General features: G+C 44.4%; 1 long non-coding RNA gene across 1 annotated transcript; it reads left to right on the top strand.

Annotated features, from left to right (window-relative positions):
- Positions 1-5,965: 5,965 nt before the first annotated feature.
- On the top strand, positions 5,966-19,318 carry LOC133368402 (uncharacterized). The gene is made up of 4 exons (XR_009758632.1): positions 5,966-6,176; positions 14,265-14,820; positions 15,630-15,800; positions 16,112-19,318. It is a non-coding gene; the product is annotated as an uncharacterized LOC133368402 (long non-coding RNA).
- Positions 19,319-20,738: the final 1,420 nt, after the last annotated feature.

Below are 20,738 nucleotides of genomic sequence, written 5' to 3'. Positions count from 1 at the left end.
CCAGGGTCAACCAGTGAGCTTCCTGGCTGAGTGGGGATTTGAACCCAGGTCTCAGCAGCCTCCATTCCTATTCCAATGCTCTAACCTAGCCTTCCCCAATCTGGTGCCCTCCTGTTGTTGGACTACAGTGCCCATTAGCCCCAACCACCATCACCGTCAGGGTTATAAAAGATAGGCATCTACAGTAAGTCATGACTGGATCAAGGACAGGGGCATTATCTGCTTTTCAAATCTTTACAACAGTGTTTCCCAAACGTTTAACCCCACAGACCACTTGAAAATTGTTGAGGGTCCTGGCAGACTACTTCATGGTTTTTTTGCCCTTTGTTGGAACCCCTTCTTTGAAATAAAGACCGCTGCCATTTCATGGCAACTGAAGGGGGGGGAATATGTCATTTTCTGAGTAACAGGCTAGAAAATAATTTTCCTTTAACAAGAATAAAAAATGTGACATAAGTATGCATAGAGGTCCAGTTTCTATGAAATATGTGGGAAACATCTGTATAACATTTGCAAAACGATCCTCTAGAAGAGTCCTTAGTGATCTGTCAACATGAAAATAGTTGAAACCACCCAATATCACATTTTCTCTTTAAAATCATTTCGGGATTGAAAGGTCAAAAATAGCGTTTTAAATTGCATCCAGAAACAAATAGGCAGCTAATGTAAATGTTGTATGCATGTAATGGCCTGTTTATGTATGGTTTATTCAGGCACCCATTTTTGAGGCAGAAAATTGCCCTATTTTCATTGTAATGTGATCCAATATTACTCCTCTCTCTTATGGGAGAACTGCAAATTACTTTGTTCTAAACACTGCTTGTTTTCCTAACATTTTTCAAAACATAGCGACTTCTAATCTTGCCTCATCCTGTCACTCTGGTAGCCTGGCCAATTTGTCTATTGGACATAAAAAGTGGAAAAACAAACCAAAGTGCAAAAGAATGGGCGAGGCTGAAGGAAGCTGTGATCTCTTCTGGGCATTAGTGGTGGTTTACAATGGAAAATGCAGAGCAGAGGGAGAGGGTAAATATGTGAGTGCATCTACTTTCCTTAATGTTTTATGCATTTGAGTAGAGAGAATTTGGAAATGTTATATACTCCTTGGCATGTCCCTTCTCTGCAAAGAAATTCAGTTAATCTCAGGCCTGAATGCTGGATGACCTTGCCCTCAACAGGGCCAGACCATGATATTTTGATGTCTGAGGGAGAACATTAAACATTGCTCCCTCTCCTGTTAAGTAATATGGGTCACAGTCATCAGAAATCACTGGTCCTACTGAAATGGATGAGAACTGTACAAGAATCCCTCAGAACATATATGTGAACAAGTCAAGTCAAGTCATCTTTATTGCAGGCCTTAGGCCGTCGCAACATACAAACAAAGTTAAAAACACATATAATAGTATAAAACAGCATTAAAATAAATAAATTCTGTGTACGAACCATATAAGACATTAAAACCTATAAGCCTGAAGCTGTATGTAAACCCTGAGTAGTTAAATATTTGGCCCTCAATTTTTGAGCAGCATGGGCGAAACGGGCCACATTATAGGATATCCAATATACGTTATCTCCTAGAAGAAATGAGATAAAATAGTCATCGGATCCACAGCCTTGACGATTTATTAAAATATCAAGGAATTCAGTTCTGGGCTGGGAGAAAATTGGACACTCAAATAAGTAGTGGGGTAGGTCTTCCACTTTCCCCATTTGACATATGCAAAGTCGTTGTTCAAAAGGAATTTGTTGATAACGCCCGGTTAGCATTGCTGATGGCATAGATTGAAATCTCAAAGCTGTAAATGAGTATCTTAAGTGTACCAGTAGTTGATATTTTAAATAATTAGCCATGTTGTGGTCACTTTTAAATAAATTATACCATCTGGAAAATTTAGAATTTGAGATTAATAAACCATCACGCCAAAGACAATGACTTACTATATGATCATGAATGTTGTACCTGAATAACCCAGATACTGAGAAGATGGGAATATGATAGTGTGCGAGAATTAACCGAAATTTAGATTTCCATTTATTATTTGCTGCTGCAACTTCAAAGCAAATCCATGCCAATATTTTTACTTGCGAATTTGCCAAAGATGACCAGTATCGAAGAAAGGACTTGTGAATTCGAGCACTGACTGGAATTAAACCAGTTTCAGCTCTCATAAACGCTGCTGGAGTACCCGGAGGGAGGTGTAATAAACGTCTGAAAAAGGTGTTTTGGATAGCTTCAAGCATAGAATAAGAAGATACTGACCATCCCCATATTGCCGCCCCATAGGTGATCTGTGCTAAAATCTTGGATTGAAAGATTTTTAAAGCAGGGGCTACCAAATGCCCCCCCCGCTGTCCTATAGAATTTTAATATTGCACCTGTCGCTTTAACGGCCGCGAGTTTAATGGCAGCTATATGGACTTTCCAAGCTCCCCGGGTGGAAAAATAAGTAAAGGCCCCATTAGACTTATCAAGTTGGGAACCATGTAGACAGGATAGCTGGTGGGTAAAAATTAATTCTGTTAACCTCAGACCTTGCTTGTTTAACGTTTTATCTCGTGATGTCCTGTCCCCTAGAGGAAAAGGGTTAAACGGGCCATGGTTTAATGATAAGTCATTCACACAGCCTGCACCCATCCGGGCGTTAAAATCCCCACAGAGAATCAAACTATGATCTGGGTAATGACATTCCAAGTGGGCTAAAAACTCAGATATTTGGTCCCATATGTTATTTGAGGTTAGAGACCTAGCCTTGTAAGGGGGTAAATAAACATTTATAATGATAAGTGGACCTGTCAAGGAACTAAAAATCCTTAAAACTTGGACAAAGTGTTCACATGGAGGGTTTAGAATATGAATCTCTACCGGCAAGTCATCAGATACAAATATGCAGAGACCACCACAGCCTCTACCATTAATACTATATTTAACCGCTGGAAGGGGGTAAGCCTGAAAACTGAATAAGGTCATCAAAGAGTCAGTTGTTGCCCATGTTTCTTGAAGGCATATGATTTTAAACTGCTGTAGAAACGGGAAAAGATCATCCTTACTGTCTTTGTTAGACCAGCCCTTAATATTCCAAGAGAGGATCTTAAGATGTCAGTCTGACCCTGAAAGTTCTTTTGTCACCTTGGAAAAAATCCGGTTGGAAGTGCCCAGATTAGAAACTAATCCAGGAGAGGAGCTCGAACAAAATGAAACGGATTTTTCTTCTGTTTCCACGTCTGCTTTGTGGAACGGGCTCGCCTTCGATTGTTCATGGATCACTGATAGTCGTAATGAAAGATGTACTAATCTATTTAAGATTTTGTCCCGTTCAAACTCAGGCAGTAGACCAAAAGACTGTAGCAGAGATTGTTCTTCCTCTTTCAGGAGGTCATCAAGAAGTTCCTCCTGTCGGGGGGATCTAACTGGCAAAAGATGGATATCTGTCGGAGGAAGTGTCTTGGTAATAGCGCAGGCTAAAACTTCACTCTCCCTTTGTATGGGGATCTGGGCCTCGTTGGTACTTGGTATAAACATTCCTTCAGATGTCAAAAGGGATTTCAATCGCACACTCTGGCTATTTGGACTAAGAGAACTCCGTTGATGTTTTGGCGGTATGTGGGAAATTGTCGGGTTTCGAAGAGATTTCCCTAAGTCACAGTTGACTTGATCCTCTAATACTATCAACGGATCCTGTTCTAATTGACCTAAAATATCTAGATAGTTTTGGCACTTATTCGAACCATTTATTAGGTTCAATGGGGGGGCTACATTTGCAAAAAAGCGAAGAGTTGTTATACCCTGCTTAGACAGAGAGTCTTTATTGAGCCAAATTTGCTTGGCTATTTCCTGTGAGGGAAATGTAACCACCGCCCGAGCTCTATTGCTATTAAAATAGAGATATTCAACTTGGCAAATGTCATTTGTATGAATTTTCCTATAAAGGGTATTGTCGTCTTATTCAGTAAGTCAGTCAGGTGGCATTTTCTGTCTAATGAACTTAAAAGGCCCCATGGTTTTGGGTAATTTGCTAGAACTAGCTTATTCCTTATAAGTATAAGTTTCCATCTCGGATGTAAAGTTGGAGATTCAGATGGATGTTTTATAGGCTCAACCCTCAAAACGTCTTGCCAGGGGTCCTGCAGAGGTATGTATATCGAAGGGGATGGAGGGAGAATTTCAGAAGTACTCTTCCCCTCTCGATTCGTTGAATCAGCAATTCTTTCTTCATCTGAATGCACTGTGAAACACTTTGTCAGACTGCTTTAATTCTTTCATTTGAGATGTATTTGAATTAGAGTTACGCGTTTTCGATGCAGTTTCTAGCATGCTAAAAAGTCTCTTATAATTCCACCTGCTTTTCCGCGTAGGTTTTTGAGACTTCACATTTTTGCTCTTTTTTGGGTGAAATGCTGGCCCTTTCTTTCTGACCCTGGGTGGATTCTGCTGAACAGGTTTCACCGCAGCTGCAGGACTTACTGAACGTTCCTGGGTAGAGGAAGGAACACTGTCTTGAGAAATACATCTCGTATTGACTAACGTTGTTAACAAAGAATTGCATTCATTCATGTAGGCCTTAAGATGCTCCAGGTCTGTGGTCAGCATAAGTAACCACCCTTGTAATGATAAGTCAGATATAAAATCTTTTAAAACTGGGTGGTTAAGGTCTGATGACAATACATGAGTCTCCATTTGGCCCAGTTGATCCACAGATTTGTCACTAGGCTGTTCCACCACTGTAGGCTGGGATAGACTAACTGTCTGATGTACTTGAGGTGGGTTAGAGATGTCAGTGACTTGCTGCGCATCTGAGTCTAATTTATCCAGGGAGTCGTTAATTTCTTGAGACAAAGCTGAGCCCTTAATTAAAAGCTGGCTTTCAGCCAACGCTAGTTCATCAGCCAGGTTCATTGTAGGTAAAACATTTTTGTGATTGTGAAGGAAGCCTTTAAGAGGTAAAGACCATTCCTTAGGAGAGGGTATTACTGACTCTTTGTTCTTTTCGGTATGGTGGTTAGGAATAATTGAGAAAAAAATTGTGATTTCCTGCTGTCCCTTTAATAAGGCAAGTTCAGTTTGACGTTGTGGGGGGGAATAGTTTTGTTTCCTTTCATGTCGGGTCTTTTTTAATGTAAGCTTGTCATTTATCTTTACAGTCTTGTCTTTCTCTGGTAGACACTGCGAGGGAAGAGGGAGACCTAAAGCTCTTCTCTCTTTTCTTGTAAGCACCATTCTTATCAGTAGAATTTGAACTCGGAGAGATATATGGGGATATTGCTGTAAATCTTCAAAGGAAGGCGAATAGTCAAGGCCAGCGTAAGGGAACAGCTTAATTGCAAAAAAATTTAATTGCTCTGCAAGCTAAACAGGCTTGGGCATTAAAAGGCTAAGACTGAAAATAAAAATATCTGAGATAAAAATTAGATAAAAGTAAAACAAAACCCAAGACAAGGAAGAGTCTCACCCGATGTCTGTAACCGGAAACCGGAAACCTGGTCCATATGTGAACAAAAGAAAAGTAACCAGTTTCTTGTATGGATCAGGGGAAAGGGGCTGCCCTTTGAGAAAATCCTTAAGGGGAAAGAACAGGATTTCTTCCCTGCCTCAGATCTGCTGTCTTCCAGAGGAGGAAACAATTGTCATCATCCTTACTGAATACAAGAAGAAGAGGGAGGGAATGTGGGCAAGAGAAAAAGCTCATTTATGTGTAGGCAGAAAGATAGCTTGAACTGGCCCTGCTGAGCAACAGTGGATCTGGAGTTTTGTGCTCAATCCATCCTCTCTGCAAAAAACACAAGTCTGCAATCAGAATATAAATAAATGCATAAAGTAATTTTCACGAGTTTTGTTGCACTTTTTGGAATGCTGCAGTTTTTTTTTAAAATCATTTAATCTTCCCTACTCAACCTTTCAGCTCAACTATTAGAACATAACAAGAGCTTTGCTGGATCAGACCAACGTCCCACCTAGTCCAGCATTCTGGGCTCACAGTGGCCACCCAGATGCCTGTAGGAAGCCTACAAGAAAGACCCAAGTTCAATAGCACTTTCCTCACTTATGCTTCCCAGCAGCTGGTATCTAGAGTCATACTGTCTCCAACACTGGAGGCAGCATATAGAATACAAGACCATAAGAAGAGCCCAGCATGATCAGGCCAAAAGCATCCTGTTCTCATATTGATGAAGCCAAGGTATGGTTGATACTCTTACTCACTCATGTTCTCCTGCCCACCCAATATCTCCCTGACATCATTCAGGTCAGCATTTGCACACCTCTGAAAATCAGAGCCAATAAATTGGAGTTACTGCATGTATTTATTGTATCACACATAATAAGGGGGACACACGGCAAGTCCTGGTAGTGAGACATTTAGTTCACTTACTTTAAAGGATAGCTAGTCACCCTCCCTTTCCCTGCGCTCCCCAGCCTCCATGTCCCTGGGGTGGGGCACTGTTGAGAAGAGGTATCCAATTTTATTACATCCTAATTGCACTTGAGAGATCCAGACATCTTTTCTTAATTTAGGGAATTTGATCATGCTTCCTCTTTTCCCTCTTCTGCTTTCTTCCCATAGTATGAGCTTCAATTCATCTCCTGTGATTTCTCCTTCTCTAAAGATAAAGAGAACCTGCAGCTGAGCATATCTTACTATGCAAAACTGCCTGCTTTTTCATATTTTTATTATTATTACCACTCTAACACAAATCTTACAAATCTTGTATAAGTTGGGTTGCCCTTCACATAGCTGACAACATGATGTTCTCATTTCCCTGGGTTCTCCACAAAGAATGGCTGCAGACTATAGTTTTTAAGAACAGAGCCCACTGTGTACACACAGTTTTCCCTTTCCTTTCTTTCTGGACTTTAAAGTACCAAGCCTATCTAGAATCAAAGTTTCAAACTTCATTCAATGCAGGCCTTTAAAGCTCTACCTGGAGAGTCCAAAAGAACAACAGGCTTCCCCAAGCCAAAGCCTACTTCCACCCAGGACCTTGAACCTCCATCAGCTTCTCTAGCCCTCGTACCTCAAAAGGCAAACAACGCTGAAGTTGATTCCTAGTTAGTTCCCAGTTCTCTGGTTCCTACTTCCCAAATGCTCTGGGCCAGGCAGGACGTACTGGCATCTCATAGAGAATATCCTCCCCTTTCCTGGGGTGTATCATTTGTCCTGGCCCAGAGCAGATTTTGGGGTGGGCAACCCCGTTACTTCCCCCCCCGCCTTTTTGTCTATTTTGGTTGTGCATATATGCTCTGCGCCCAGCAGATGCCATGGGCCAGGTGGGAAGCAGTAGCATCTCCTAGAGGACACCCTCCCCTTTCCTGGGGTGTATGATTTGTCCTGGCCCGGAGCAGATTGTGGGGTGGGTACCCCCAGTTATTTTTTTCTGCCTCTTTTTGTCCATTTTGGTTGTGCGTAGATGCCATTATTCGTGCCCTGCACCCAGCAGAGGTTCTGGGCCAGACAGGACGCACTGGCACATTATAGAGGACACCCTCCTCTTTCCTGGGGTATATGATTTGTCCTGGTCTGGAGCAGACTGTGGTGTGGGCACCCCCAGTTACTTTTTTTCCCTGCGTTTCTTTGTGTATTTTGGTTTTGCGTAGACGCCCTCATCCATGCCCTGTGCTCAGCAGAAGCTCTGCACCACGCAGGATGCACTGGCATCTCTTTGTATTTGTATTTGTCCTGACCCAGAGCAGATTTTGGGGTGGGCACCCCAGTTACTTTTTTTCTGCCTCTTTTTGTCCATTTTGCTTGTGTGTAGATGCGATTATTCGCCCAGAAGCTCTAGGCCAGGCCAGACTCACTGGCATGTTATAGAGGAGACCCTCCACTTTCCTGGTCCAGAGGAGATTTTGGGGTGGGTACCCTCAGTTACTTAATTTTTATGATTTTTTGACATCATAATGCATTTATGACCATTTCAGAAGCCTGATGATTTTGATTGAATAAATTGTTATTCTTGATGGGGAGAGTCCCCCGATCACAGTGATATATCACACGGAGTACCCCAACATATATTTTGGGGTTTAGAGACATGTTAATTTTGGCTTGAAGTTGCTGTAGCTTTTAACTTTTGTTTTTTAGTGTTTTGAACTTTCAAGCAAATAAGGAACTGGGAACTAGGAACCAACTTCAGCTTCTTAAAAGGCAAGACTGCTGGGCTGGGAAAAGGGAAGAGTCCCAGCAGGGAGGCCTGATGGGAAATGTGGAGTTCCTGACTCCCAGTTCTATTATATTCTAGAAACAACAGTTATAATTGTTATATTAATCAGGATTAGACCGAGGATAAAATAAGAGCTTCTTTATTTAATAATTCTCAAACAGTAAAACATCTGAGTTTGTTCTGTGCTAGGCCTCACCCAGCGTGTGCAACACTCACTAACTCCAGTAACTAAATCTCTCTAGCTCCCCCTAGGGTGTGTAATATCCTCTAGAGAAAGTTAACCCTTTCTTTGCTGTGCATCTAACTTAAAACACATTTCACTACATTTCCCTTTCTTAGTCTCTATAATGTTCTGGTTTTCGAATTACTCTTCCTCTGGATGTCACTCTCTTCGAACTCTCAAGAGACAGGCTGTCTTTGGCAGGTGATGCTTGCTCACAAGAATTTGTCAGTTCTCTGTTCTCAGTCTTTTGAGATTGTTCTGGCAATAAAATCTGCAATTCTGGCATTTCTGCCTCTGAATTCTCACTTTGTTGTGAAATTCGTTGAGGTTTGGGAACCAACTGTAGATGTCTCATGTTCCTTCTGAATGTTCCATTGTTGGTAGTGACAACATAAGATCTTGGGAGTTCAACTTTGGCTGTGGACTGTTTTCAGACCATCCTTTCTGGTCATCCAGTTTCAGTCTTGTGAACCAGGCTTAGGAGGTTATTAGTCTTCGCACAGATCACATAGACCTTAAAGTCATAGTCATTGTCTCTATAGCAGGTTGTTGCTATGGATCCTTAATAATCTTTATTGTTACGGTCAATGACCAGCATGAGGTAGTCAGATAAAACTGTTAAAACACAATACTATAAAATAGAATTGTCAAAGGCATAGTTATAAAATCCAAAACAACCAAGAATTACAAGGTGGCTAGAGTTAGATCGTGGCAAATTTTGATCGCTGCAGCACAAAATTTGGCAACACTGGAGGTGATAGAAGTATTTTGATCAGAGAGAAGTAGGAGGCCATAAAATGCATCTGATCGTCCTGGGGTATTCGATAGGAGAGGTACAATTAAAGATCTTCATAGATCAGAATAGAATGGACACTGTAGGAGGACGTGGGTCACTGTTTCCACCTCTCCGGCATCACAAGAGCACTTACGATGTAGTAGGGTTTTTTGATATCTGCCCTCCAGGACAGCAGAAGGAAGAAGCCTGTCCTGAATTCCACTCCTTAAATCAAAATGGCTTCCAAAGCCCTGGAAGCCGTTTACTCCTCTCAGGTACCTCCCCTCCTCCGCACACAAGAACTTGAAACCCTTGAATCTCCTTAAAGAAACAGATTTAATTAAGCCATTTAGGTTACATAGGCACAGGTTTTCCTTGAAGCAGCAGGATGGCAAATCCTAAATTGTCCAGTCTGGAGAAGAACAGGAACAGCAATTAAATAGCTTTTTGGTTTCCCCTGATATAAGCAAAATTAAAAGCGCACTTTTGGGGGGGGGATTTTGAGTTTACTGTGGGGGGGATTCATGAGAGCTGGCATGGGGTTTCCCTCACACTTTGTTAAAAAAAATACCCTGTGCTGAGGAAGCACAAATTCTCCCTCTTTCTCCTCTCTGTCTTATTCCCTTGTAAATCTCTCCTCACCCTCCAAACTTTCCAGGTTTCTTTGCCTCTTCTGCATTCCTTCTCTGTCACTCCTCCTGTCACCCTTTTCTTCTCCCTGCCAGGAGACTTGGCTTAGGCACTCCCATACATTGATCTTTTATCAGTTACTGGACGTCAGGGATGGGTGAGAAATTCGATTCAGTTCGCAATGCAAGCCGAATCTATCAAATCCACATTTTCCGAATCAATGAGAACCGAAACACTGCCATCCTTTGAAATTCACACTTATACAAATTTTGCAGTGCAGTTCGCCAACCAACCAAAGTTTACAAAAAGGAATATATTAGGGGAAACTGCATCAAAATGAATATATGTCAAACTAACATACAAAAATGAGGAGAAATTCCTTGCAAAAACATGTACATTAGTCAGTACTGCGTATAAAAATGTGTTTATTAGGAGAAATTCGCACTAAAATTCTGGAGAATTTTCATGAAGATTTTCTTTTAAAAATTGCAAATCGCAGAAATGTGGAGAACTAAATTTATGACTGGAAAAATGAGAAATTGAGAGGATCGAAATTGCCAGATCTTTCCATCGCTACTGGACATTCTTGGGCATCCTCCTGACATGGGTGGTCTTCCCACCCACCAGGATTCCTTCTCAAACACCTTGGTTTTCCATTCAAACAAAATCCAAAAGAGACTTCAAATTATTGACTTTGTTTGAAAAATCCCAGCCTCTCAGACTAGGTTTCCGCCCTCTCTGAGTCAAGCTGAAGATGAATGAGTGAAATGTAAAAGGAGCCTGAGAAGATGACTCATCCACCAGGTAGAGTGCACTGATCACTCTCTTCCCTTCCTAGCTCAGCTCGTGGCAGTGGCCCCAGGTCTGCTCTTCCAGCTTCCTCAGTGACATCGTCTTTCATCATCAGATTCTAATTCTAATATTCTCCTTGCCCCCTCCTCACACTCTCCATGGTTACCATAGGAACACCAATAAACAGTTTTGAATCATCACCATCCTGCTGCCCATTCCTTTCTGGATGCTCAGTCAGTTAGGAATGCTGGAGTGAAATCTCTCTCCAGTGATCGACAAAGGCAGTTTTATACTCATCTTGTTCAATCCATCTCTTTCATTATGGCAGGTAGGAAATTCTGCACCTTGATGCTCGGAAGGACCCTTCATTATCTCAGGGGACACACAATGAAGCCAGTGGTTTGAGGTGATGGCTTCATAGGTAGGGAAAAGAGGAAGACCTTGGACAGGTTGGCGAGGGTAAAACCCACAGGAGGGCAAGCTGCTGTGATATAAATCAAGAGAGAAGGGAGGCAGGAGGATGCAAAACTCTGAAGTCACAATATGACAAAAATTAGTCACAGCTAAGTCCCATTAAAACCAAAGAGGCTTTGGCTAGCCATGGCTAAGGCTGATTCCATGGCTTTCAAGGAGACGTAGGGCAGATCCACCCCATATATTTAAAGTCCATCCAAAGCACATGACTTCCTCCCAAAAATCCTGGGAACTGTGGTTTTAATCTCACAGAGCTACAAATTCCCAGCCACCCTGAACAACTACAGTTCCCATGATTCTTTGGGGGAAAGTCATGTGCCTTAAATGTGCTTTGGATGTTTATGGGGTGGACCTGTCCTCAGCGGTATCAGTAACTTTTGCTGGATGTGCCTTCAATGTCTTAGGTACATTGTGTTCCACTGAGTGATTGATTTCCGTGGTACCATCAAAGTTCATGGCACTTTACAGAATACCATAAAATCAAATCAAAAACAGGTTCCTTCACCCAAGGAGCTTACAATCTAAATATTGCCAGTGGAGTGACAACACAAAAGGGGGGGGAGGCATGTGGTCCAGGCAGGGATGTGATTTTGTCTTATGCCCTATGCAGATCCTCAGGCTGCCTCTTGGAATTGAAAAGTGCCCTTTATGGGCTATAGGAGGAGGGGCGATTCTGTGGGAAAGACACACAATCAGTTCTGGCCCATGTGGCTGCCGGTCCCCATGGCTACTGCCTATGATTGCACAAAGGATCCAAATTAACCCGTTGGCACTTGAGAGATGTTTACAGTCAGGGCAGCTTGCACCTTCAGCTCAGGCCAGCTGCCCATCTCTGTGGATTGTGTTTTGCATCATAACACTCCCTGGCCTGTTAGAATCTGGGGGGGGGGGTTACTGTGGTGACAGCAGTTGCTTGATATGGTTCTCAGTTCCAGGGCAGGGTCCCTATGACTCCAATGTCTTTTCCTGCTCATTGGAGCCCATCAGAGTGAAAGGAGGTGAGTCAGACACTGAGAAGACCCTTCTCAGTAGCTAACACACTCCCCTTTCATGCTGATTGGCTCCTAGGAACGTCTGTTGTTGTAGAAGGCATTAACAAGGATCTCATTCTTAACCCCCCCCCCCAAGCAAAGAAGGGGGAGGGGGAGGTGTGTAGCTTTGTTCTGTCTCAAAGCCAGAAGTAACCAGGGAGGAGGAGGGAAAGAGAGAGAAAAAAAAACATTCAAGATGGGGGGGGGGGCGAGAAAGTGAGTACTGCATGGGTGATGCTGCTTCAGCTTTTAATGATGTTCTATATGTGTTGGGCATGGTAAGGTGAAATGCAAATGAATATGCCTAACAGTGAGTGAGAGTGACCCTGCATGTAGTGCAGCTAACACCAGAGGTTAGGATCAGGAATTTCCATCCTTAAGTTTCCTCCTAAAACTCATAAGCTCTGCCTAAATGCAGTTACTGTACTCTGAGTCTTAGTGTGACAACCAAGAAGAGAAACTCAGCAAAGGAGGTTCCTTACCTTACAGCACACTGGCCCATGTACATGCACAGAAAATGGTAGATCTAGCTGAAAGGCAGCACACAGAGATCTGCATTGATGTTGCAATGCATCATTAAGAGAAAGTACTCCAAACAAAGTAAGAGACTGAAAGCTCACATTATTATCTAATCTTAGAAGGTTGTATATTCTTAGAAGGAGCATGGCTGTGCAGGGGCATGGCATGACTATTATGAAGGACCCTGCACTTCTGAATTTGCCACTAAACTACTGGATAAGTAGCAACAACATTGCACTTTCATTATGATAAAAATGGCAGAGCAACCTGAAGATGGCTTGTAAAAGAACAGACCCCTCAATTGGGATTGGGGGGTATTTCCATGAGCCCACCCTCTCAGAGAGCGCAGGAGCTTAGTACAGTTTGTGGGCAGAAGATCCCAGCTGCAGTTTCGGTTATTCTTGTTAAACATGCACAAGGTGCAGCACTGGGAATGAGCCATGCCTGTGGCCCTTGGAGATTTGCAGCAAAGGCAATGCTGGGCAAGGAGGACTAATGGTTTGAACCAATACAAGGCAGCTTGAAACACACAGACTGTTCCTGTCAACAGCAAAGGGGGATTATCCATCTACACACACAGAGAGAAACTGGATAAAGAAATTATTATCCCATCATAGGAGCATAAGCAATTTGATATTGGGGGAGGATATAAGATCTCCAAGTAGCAAAATCTGATCAACAAATTGGATCCTCCAAAACTCTGTTTGGCAGTTGCCATACTTTACCATTGATTGACTGATTGATAGATAGATAGAATTTGTATGCTGTACCATAACATTAAGTTCACCAGGCAACTTACAATAAATAGATAAAAGTGAAATACAAAGTGAAACAGAAAACCATTTTGAAAGAGGGGGGAACATACTCTATAAACACAACAGAACTCATCTCAACCCCCAAATTTAAGCAAGATTTTAAAAGCAGAGGCCAGATTACCCAAATTATGTAAAAGGCGTATTTGAAAAGTATTCTCCTCATGCGAAAAAGACCACAAAGATGAGTCTAGCTGAGCCTCCCTGGGAAGGCTATTGCGTAACCAGGGTGCCACTTCTGAAAAGGCCCTGCTTGCTGCTGGTTGGACCTGGTTAAAAGCTTGGTACATGGATTTGGGAGAAGGCATTCTTTCAAGTAGACTGGTCTCAAGCTGTTTAGCACTTTAAAGGTGAAACTTTAAACTGGTTTCAGGAATCATTTAGAAGCTGCTATGATATGAGTTTGAGAAGAGAAGAAGCAAAATGCTGACCTCCTTAAGATTTTGAGGAATAAAGGAGAAAATAGAGAGTAACGCCAGTGAATAAAGCATGCAAGAGAGAAAAAGAACTCAGTCATATTTAGCAAAGTCCTGTAGAGGTTTATAGTTCAGAATACAAACAGCTTAGCAGAGAACCAGAGTGGCATATGGGGTGCATGGTTCCAATCTCTCCTCAGCAGGTTTAGACAAGCCAGTATTCTTTCACACACACACCCAGTACACCTGCAAAATGTAATGCTATTGCCCTAACTTACAGGACTGTTGTAATGAAGGCTCAGATCATGTATGTGAACACTCAAAACTGGCTAAATATAGTAACTTGGCCTTTAATTAGTAAATTGATCTTTAATTAAGGGCAGACTGTTGTAAGGCTGGTCTGGATGTGCACCCCTGACCATTTTGTTTGTGTTGCAGATCGCTCCCCTGCCTCAAATATCCAACCTCCAAGCTTCTCAGTGGGGTCTGCCAGCTCTGGTCCTCGTTCCTCCCAGAGGCCCACAGCCCCGTCTGAGCACACCCAGCCCAACTTAGGACGTACTACCGCCTACCCACCTCCGCAGAGAACTCGTCTACAGGGCATTCGTGGGAATGAAGATCAGCTGTCTACGGCAACCTCCACAGCACCTCACTCTTCTACCCGTGGGTGGGGAACAACTGGCAACCTGCCGAGGCCGTTCTATGTTCCCCTGGCAGCTCAGTCCAGACAACGTCCTGCTGCCAACCCCATGGAACAATTGAATGGGAACTCCTGCTGCCAGCCCGTTCAGCAGCGAGAGATGCAGCCTCCCAGACAAGGACCTATCTTGTCAGCAGCTTGCAATATGGGAGAAAACTCCGCCTTGCAACGTGAAGCCAATACCTTCAGAAGAGGAGAATCCCATTCCCCTACAAATCTTGACACCTGCCCCTCCCAATGGGCATTACACATCTAGACCAAGGAATCTGAAAGCCATAGATGTGGTCTCAAAAGGTTTGTGCTGATCTTTTCAAAGGGGGCATTCACCTCCTGGAGGGAATCTGCATCATTGATACTGGTGTGGTGCTTAGCCCAGCCTCAATGGTTGCCAAAGCCTTTTCCTAGAGTAGTGCTTAGCCTAGTGCCACTTCTGCACTTCCCTGCTGCTACCACAAGGGAGGTCTGTTCAGTGGGAATCCCTTCCTCCCATAATGCCCCTGTGGGAAGGCAGCCTCTCAATCATGGAACCATGATGAGGCTCATATCTCCAACACACACTTGTTGTAGCAGGGGAGCATGAAAGCAGCGATGCGATAACACCTCCCATAGGAAGAGGCTTTGGGGAACATGATGAGGCGGAGAACAGATCACCACCCAGAGTAAACTTTGTTCTAAACCTTCCTCAACCTGGTGCCCTTCAGATTTTTTGGACTCCAACTCCCACCAGCCTCAGCCAGCACAACCAAAGGATGCTGCTTTTGATGGGAATGTGGCAAGTGCTGGCTGGGACTGATGGTAGTCTAAAATATCTGGATGACACCAGTTTGAGGAAGGCTGCTCTATGGCAGGGGTGGGGGACCTGTGGCCTTCCAGATGTTGCTGAACATAGCTGCCATCTTGCCTCACCATTGGCCGTGCTGGTTGGAGCTGATGGGAGCTGGAGTCCAAAACATCTGGCCATGATCTTGGATAGCTCTCATTTGTTGCAACTGCCAAATGGATTGCACTACATGAGTTGGGCCTGTCTACTAGCTAGATGAGAGGGCTGGCTCTGGATGTGGAACCTGCACAATCCTCAATTCTTCTCCTTCCTTCTCTTTCAGTGGCAAGTCTCTCTGCCAAGAAAAAGCAGATCTCCCAGGCTTACCACTGCCAGGGGGTTCCTGAACAGCCCAGAGGTCAGTAGAGCCAAGGGAGCAGCCATCATTTCATTTGCATGCCTCCAGCTCCTGCCGGTTCCTGGAATGACCCAGCCTCCAACGCAGACCCTCAAAGTGAGTGTTATTGCTCCCCACCCCTGCCCTGCCTTGGGAATCAATTAAGCTTCACTTTGCTTCCACTTCCCTCCCATAAGATCCATAAAAGGAAGCAGAAGGAGGCCAGTGTCCAGTCAAGAGGTCCTAGTAAGACTTTTTTGGCTGTGCTTCAAATGACTTTCTCATTCTTTCATCCATTTCAGTGGGGCTTTCAAATGAGATCTTCCCCAAGGATTTGGCAGAATACTTAGACCTTTGCCACATAGCAGGACTAGCTCTAGATAGGGTTTCTGCCCAATCCTCAAGCCTTCTTTTTCCTTATCTTTCAGTGGCCAAAGAAAAGGGAAGACGTGATGGTAATGCAGCATACACACCTAAGCGCAAAAGAAAGTGTCTTGGATTAGACTCTTCAGCTATCAGGTACATCCCCAGGATGCCCCCAGAGCAAGGGAAGGGCAATGTGAGATCTGACTACAGACAGGCTGATCATCAAATTCCAAGCACATCAGCAGATCTGAACTTGCCAGAGATTAATGCTGGACGAAACATCATTGCCACTAAAGCGCAGCCTTTTCCAAAAATCTCCACGACCACCCTGGAGCTAGAGGCAGAATGCGAGCCAGTGCAAATGTCATGGCAAATGACCTTGCCAAGCTCCATGGCAAAGCCAGTGCCAATCTCTTTCCCAAAGCCACTGCCTTATCCAATGGTCTCCACCCAGAGGAATCCAAACCATCTTATCTCCAGTTTCCTGAAGGAGACAGGAAGAGAATGCAGACTGGTGCTACTGGGAAAACGTTCTATCCCTTTAGCCGGCCACTTGCTCTGGAGCAAAACAGCACCTGTGAAGCAACACCGTCAGGAGAGCAGACTCTGGGCACTGAGCAGCCTTTGTCTCCACCCTATGAAGGGGCAACATTCATCCCCTGGCAACCACCTCCAGATGACCTAGAAGAATCCTCCCCTCTAACTTGCCAGCAACGATTGGCAAGAGGGTGGATGAAAAGGCGAGCTCAGCGGGAGAGGCAGGAAGATGCCCACTGGACATCACTGGGGAGATTAGAGCATCCTGTGGACTGGGAAGAAGAAACGGGCACACTTAATGAGTTCGGCTGCCCGTGGCATCATTGAAAAGCTAAACTTCTCACAACCAACAATCTGACATCTATTGGGAGCATGGTTGCAGAGTGATGCATGTGATGGCCATAATCCAAGAGAGCTCTGCGGTGGGTCTGATTTAAAACTTCCCCATCTGCCTTAATGTATCTCTCCATCTTTTATAGCAAGTATAGGTCACATGAGATCATCAAGTAGAAATGCAAAACACCTATTCAGACTTTGTTGTAGAAAACTCTTTTATTTCTATCCCAGCTAAAGAGACCAGTGTAATTAGGAGGGTGCCAGCATGGGAGCCAATTATAGCTTCATGTGTGGGAGCACTGGAGGCCTTGTTTTACAGCTTTATAAATTGCTCAGTGAGCATAAAGTTGGGCATAAAGTGGGTTTGAAAGTGACTTGGGAACGGGAACTTGAGGTGATATTGACAATGCAGATTGGAACCATTTGGGATGCAAACCTTCCTTTCAGTTTATTTCCGCTCAAACCAGGGCTCTGATACTTAAATTAGTGTAGCAGTGGTACCTTACCCTTAGGCACCCCTTTCTCTTATTAGTCAAACTTTGTCTGCTGTCTGTCAGTGAGGCTGTAATGCTATTGGGACCTACCACCATATGTGGTAGAAGTGTGAGAAAGTGGCAGATTTCACCAAGTCATTAGCAGGGCTCTGGACCTGGCCTTACTGGGTTTATGCACAGGGTTAAACAGGGGCCTCTATCCTGTTCTCACCAGCCTCCTAAGGAGACCGGAGACTTCCCAGCAGTAACACACAGGAGGGCAACACCAAAGCCATATTCAGTGCCAGTCCAATGTCAGAGTGCAGAACAACAGCAACAGCAGGGCCAGGCAAAAAGCAATGTCAGTGTGTTCTGGGGGCCGGGCAAGTCAGCTTCAGAGTAGTCCAGGATCAAGCCTGGAGTAGGGTTACCAGGTCAGAAGCATCCCAAACCCTGAGATCTCAGGGGTGGGGCCTAGTGATGTGATGGGGCAGGCCCTCAGAGCCGGCTGCATCCTATGCGGAGGATGAGGAACAACTTCTTCCTCCTCATCCTCTGATGGGATGAAGCCGGTTCCGAAAACATTGTGTGTGCACAAGCACAACAGGAGGTCTATATCTCCCCAGGGAAAGGAGATTTTGGCCCACTGGTGCACACACACACACCAGCCTTGGAGCCAGTTTAATTTGATTGGGGGGGATGGAGATAGTTCTTCCTTGCCCCTCCCCCCCAATCAAATGCAACCAACTACAAACCTGGGGGTGCATCAACAGGGCCAGATCTCCCCAGGAAGGGAGATTTGATCCCATTGTCAACCCCCCACCAGCTAGAAATCCAAAGATTGGGGTGACTCACCTGGAGACCCAGGGAGGACCCCCAAAAACCAGAGTTTCTGGGTGAAATCTAGAGACCTGGTAATAGTAGCCTGGAGTCAACATGTCAGATACAAAACTGGTGCCTAGATGTTTTCCCAACAACTCTTCCAGCCTAGTAATGGGGTTTCTATGCTGGAGCTGCTGGACCCAACCCCAAACCTCAGCTGATTCCTATTAATCCCCTTCAGCCAGACCTTTACTCCCAAGGAGTCCAGGCCTGCAGTCGGGCACTCTTCTGAATGGGCTAGGACTCCAGCAGGCGTTTGAGGCGATGCCTGGCTGAGGAACCAGGCTGAGGAAGAGCAGTCTGCACCCAGGGCGATCTCGGCTTCTGACATCAAGGCTGACTGGGTCCCAAGCCCAAAGGTGAGGTGTTTCCTCAAACGCCAGTTGGAGACCCGGCCCATCCAGAGGAGTGCCTGACTGCAGGCCAGGATTCCTCCTGAGTAAAGGACTCCCCAGGAATATGGGTCTGGCTGAAGGGGATAGGAGTCAACTGAGGTTTTGGGTGTGGTTCCAGCAGCCCCAGCTCAAAAACCCCAGTGCTGGGATAGAATTGCTACAGGGCCAATGTTTATATTGCTGCCCTATATGGGGCTTGGGTGCTGATCTCGTGGTGATTTCAGGCCTGGCCCTAGACCACCCTGGGCCTGCTTCTAGCCTTGCCTTGCCCTTCTTTTCCCTTGATCTTCTATGCTTGCTTTGCCTGTGGACTGCTCTGACCTTGTTTCTTCCTTGACCCTTTGGTTGTTGTGCTCGGACTCTGATGTTGGACTGGCCCTCGATGCTGCCTTGGTGTTGCCCTCATTTGTGTTATTGCTGGGAAATCTCTTGGCTTCTCAGGCGCCTGGTGAGAACAGGACATCACACCTTGTGGTCCTACACTTCTCGTCATCTGCCTTGTGCAGTTGGGCGTGGGGGAAGGCAAAACAGCATTAAGGTTTTAGTGAATAATGGTGCCGTCTTGTGGGCTTGTCAGCCTTCTTACTCTTACTGGTTGTTGCAGTTTTGATCTTCTTCTGTATTGATCTTCTTCTGTATTTTTGTATGATGTTATGCTTATTGTTAGCTTTGTATAGTCATCAAAACGGTCAATAAAAATGACTGAAACCACATTCTCATCTCTGCCTTTGTCTCACAGACCTGCAGGACAGATATAAAAAGTGGATCCAAACAATTTTTTCACTCATCATGGGGTATATTAATGTGTGTGAAATGTTCCTACTTCCCAAGTTCTTTTTCTTTCACGTACTGTCTATTTTAATAGATACCAGGATTTGGTAAAATGGCAAAGCTTACTTACAAGATGTATTCATAAAGGGACCAAGCCTAGGTTGAACAAAGCACTGCTTCAAAAATCAGGGAGGGGGAGATTGATCACCTGCATGCTTGTTGAGTTCATTGGGATTTACTCCTGCACAATCATGCTTAGGGTAAGTTAAACAGACCAGAGAGAGGGGAAGAGATTGGATGGGCTCTGGACAGAGGAAAAGCCCCTTTCCAAAAGGAAAACATTCCTAGCAGTATCATTTATTTTGGGGGGTGTCCCCCACCTTTTTATTCTACATCAAACACATGTACTCTCCCACCAAAATTTAAACCAAAGCTGACACTGATTAGCCAAGCCAAATGGCTGTTGGTCTGTTTTTTTTAGAACACTGATGGTTGGTTCTTACTGATCATGCCCTCCACCATCATCGACTCCAATGTTAATTTTCTTAATTAAAAATCAGTCATGCATTTTTTTAATGTTGAAACTGTGGAAGATGAAGTTCAGAGTAAGGCGCAAGGTCAGTAATAGAATCACAGGTACTCTGTGAGCATGTCTGATTTTTATTTAAGTTCAATGAATTATGAGACCACTGACAGAAAAAAGTCCACCAGGGTTTTGGATTTTCTTACTCCTGGTTTAGGGTGCAGTCCAACTTGTATTTACACCGGGCTGGGGAGAGTTAGATATAGTAAATCCCCAGCTGAACTGGCAGGCTCCCAGTGCTGCTGGGCTTCACCATCATAAGCCCCTCGTCTTAGCTGAGCTGTGGCTCAGCTGGGGGTCCGCTGGGGACCCTCACACTCTCCACAGTTACCACAGGAACAGCAATAAACAATTTTGCATCATTGCCATCCTATTGCCCATTCCTTACAGGGCTCAGTCACTTAGGAGTGCTGGAGTTAAATCTCTCAGTCTCCCGTGATGAACAAAAGTGTTTCTACAGTCATATTGTTTGAACCTTTCATCATGACAGGTAGGAAATTCTGCCACATCAATGTTCAGAAGGAACCATCATTATCCCAGGGGACACACAGAGAAGCCAGGTGAAGTTATGGATTCCTAGTTGAGGGAAAGAGAAAGTCCTTGGAAATGATGGAGAAGGTAAAACACATTGGAAGGGGGAGTTGTGATAGAAATCAAGAGAACAGGGACAAACACAATGCAACTCAAAAGCCACAAGGCATAATTAAGCATA

Source organism: Rhineura floridana, chromosome 12 (assembly GCF_030035675.1).
Source record: "Rhineura floridana isolate rRhiFlo1 chromosome 12, rRhiFlo1.hap2, whole genome shotgun sequence".
In the NCBI taxonomy this organism is placed as follows: Eukaryota; Metazoa; Chordata; class Lepidosauria; order Squamata; family Rhineuridae; genus Rhineura; species Rhineura floridana.
This window is presented reverse-complemented; position numbering and strand designations above follow the sequence as displayed.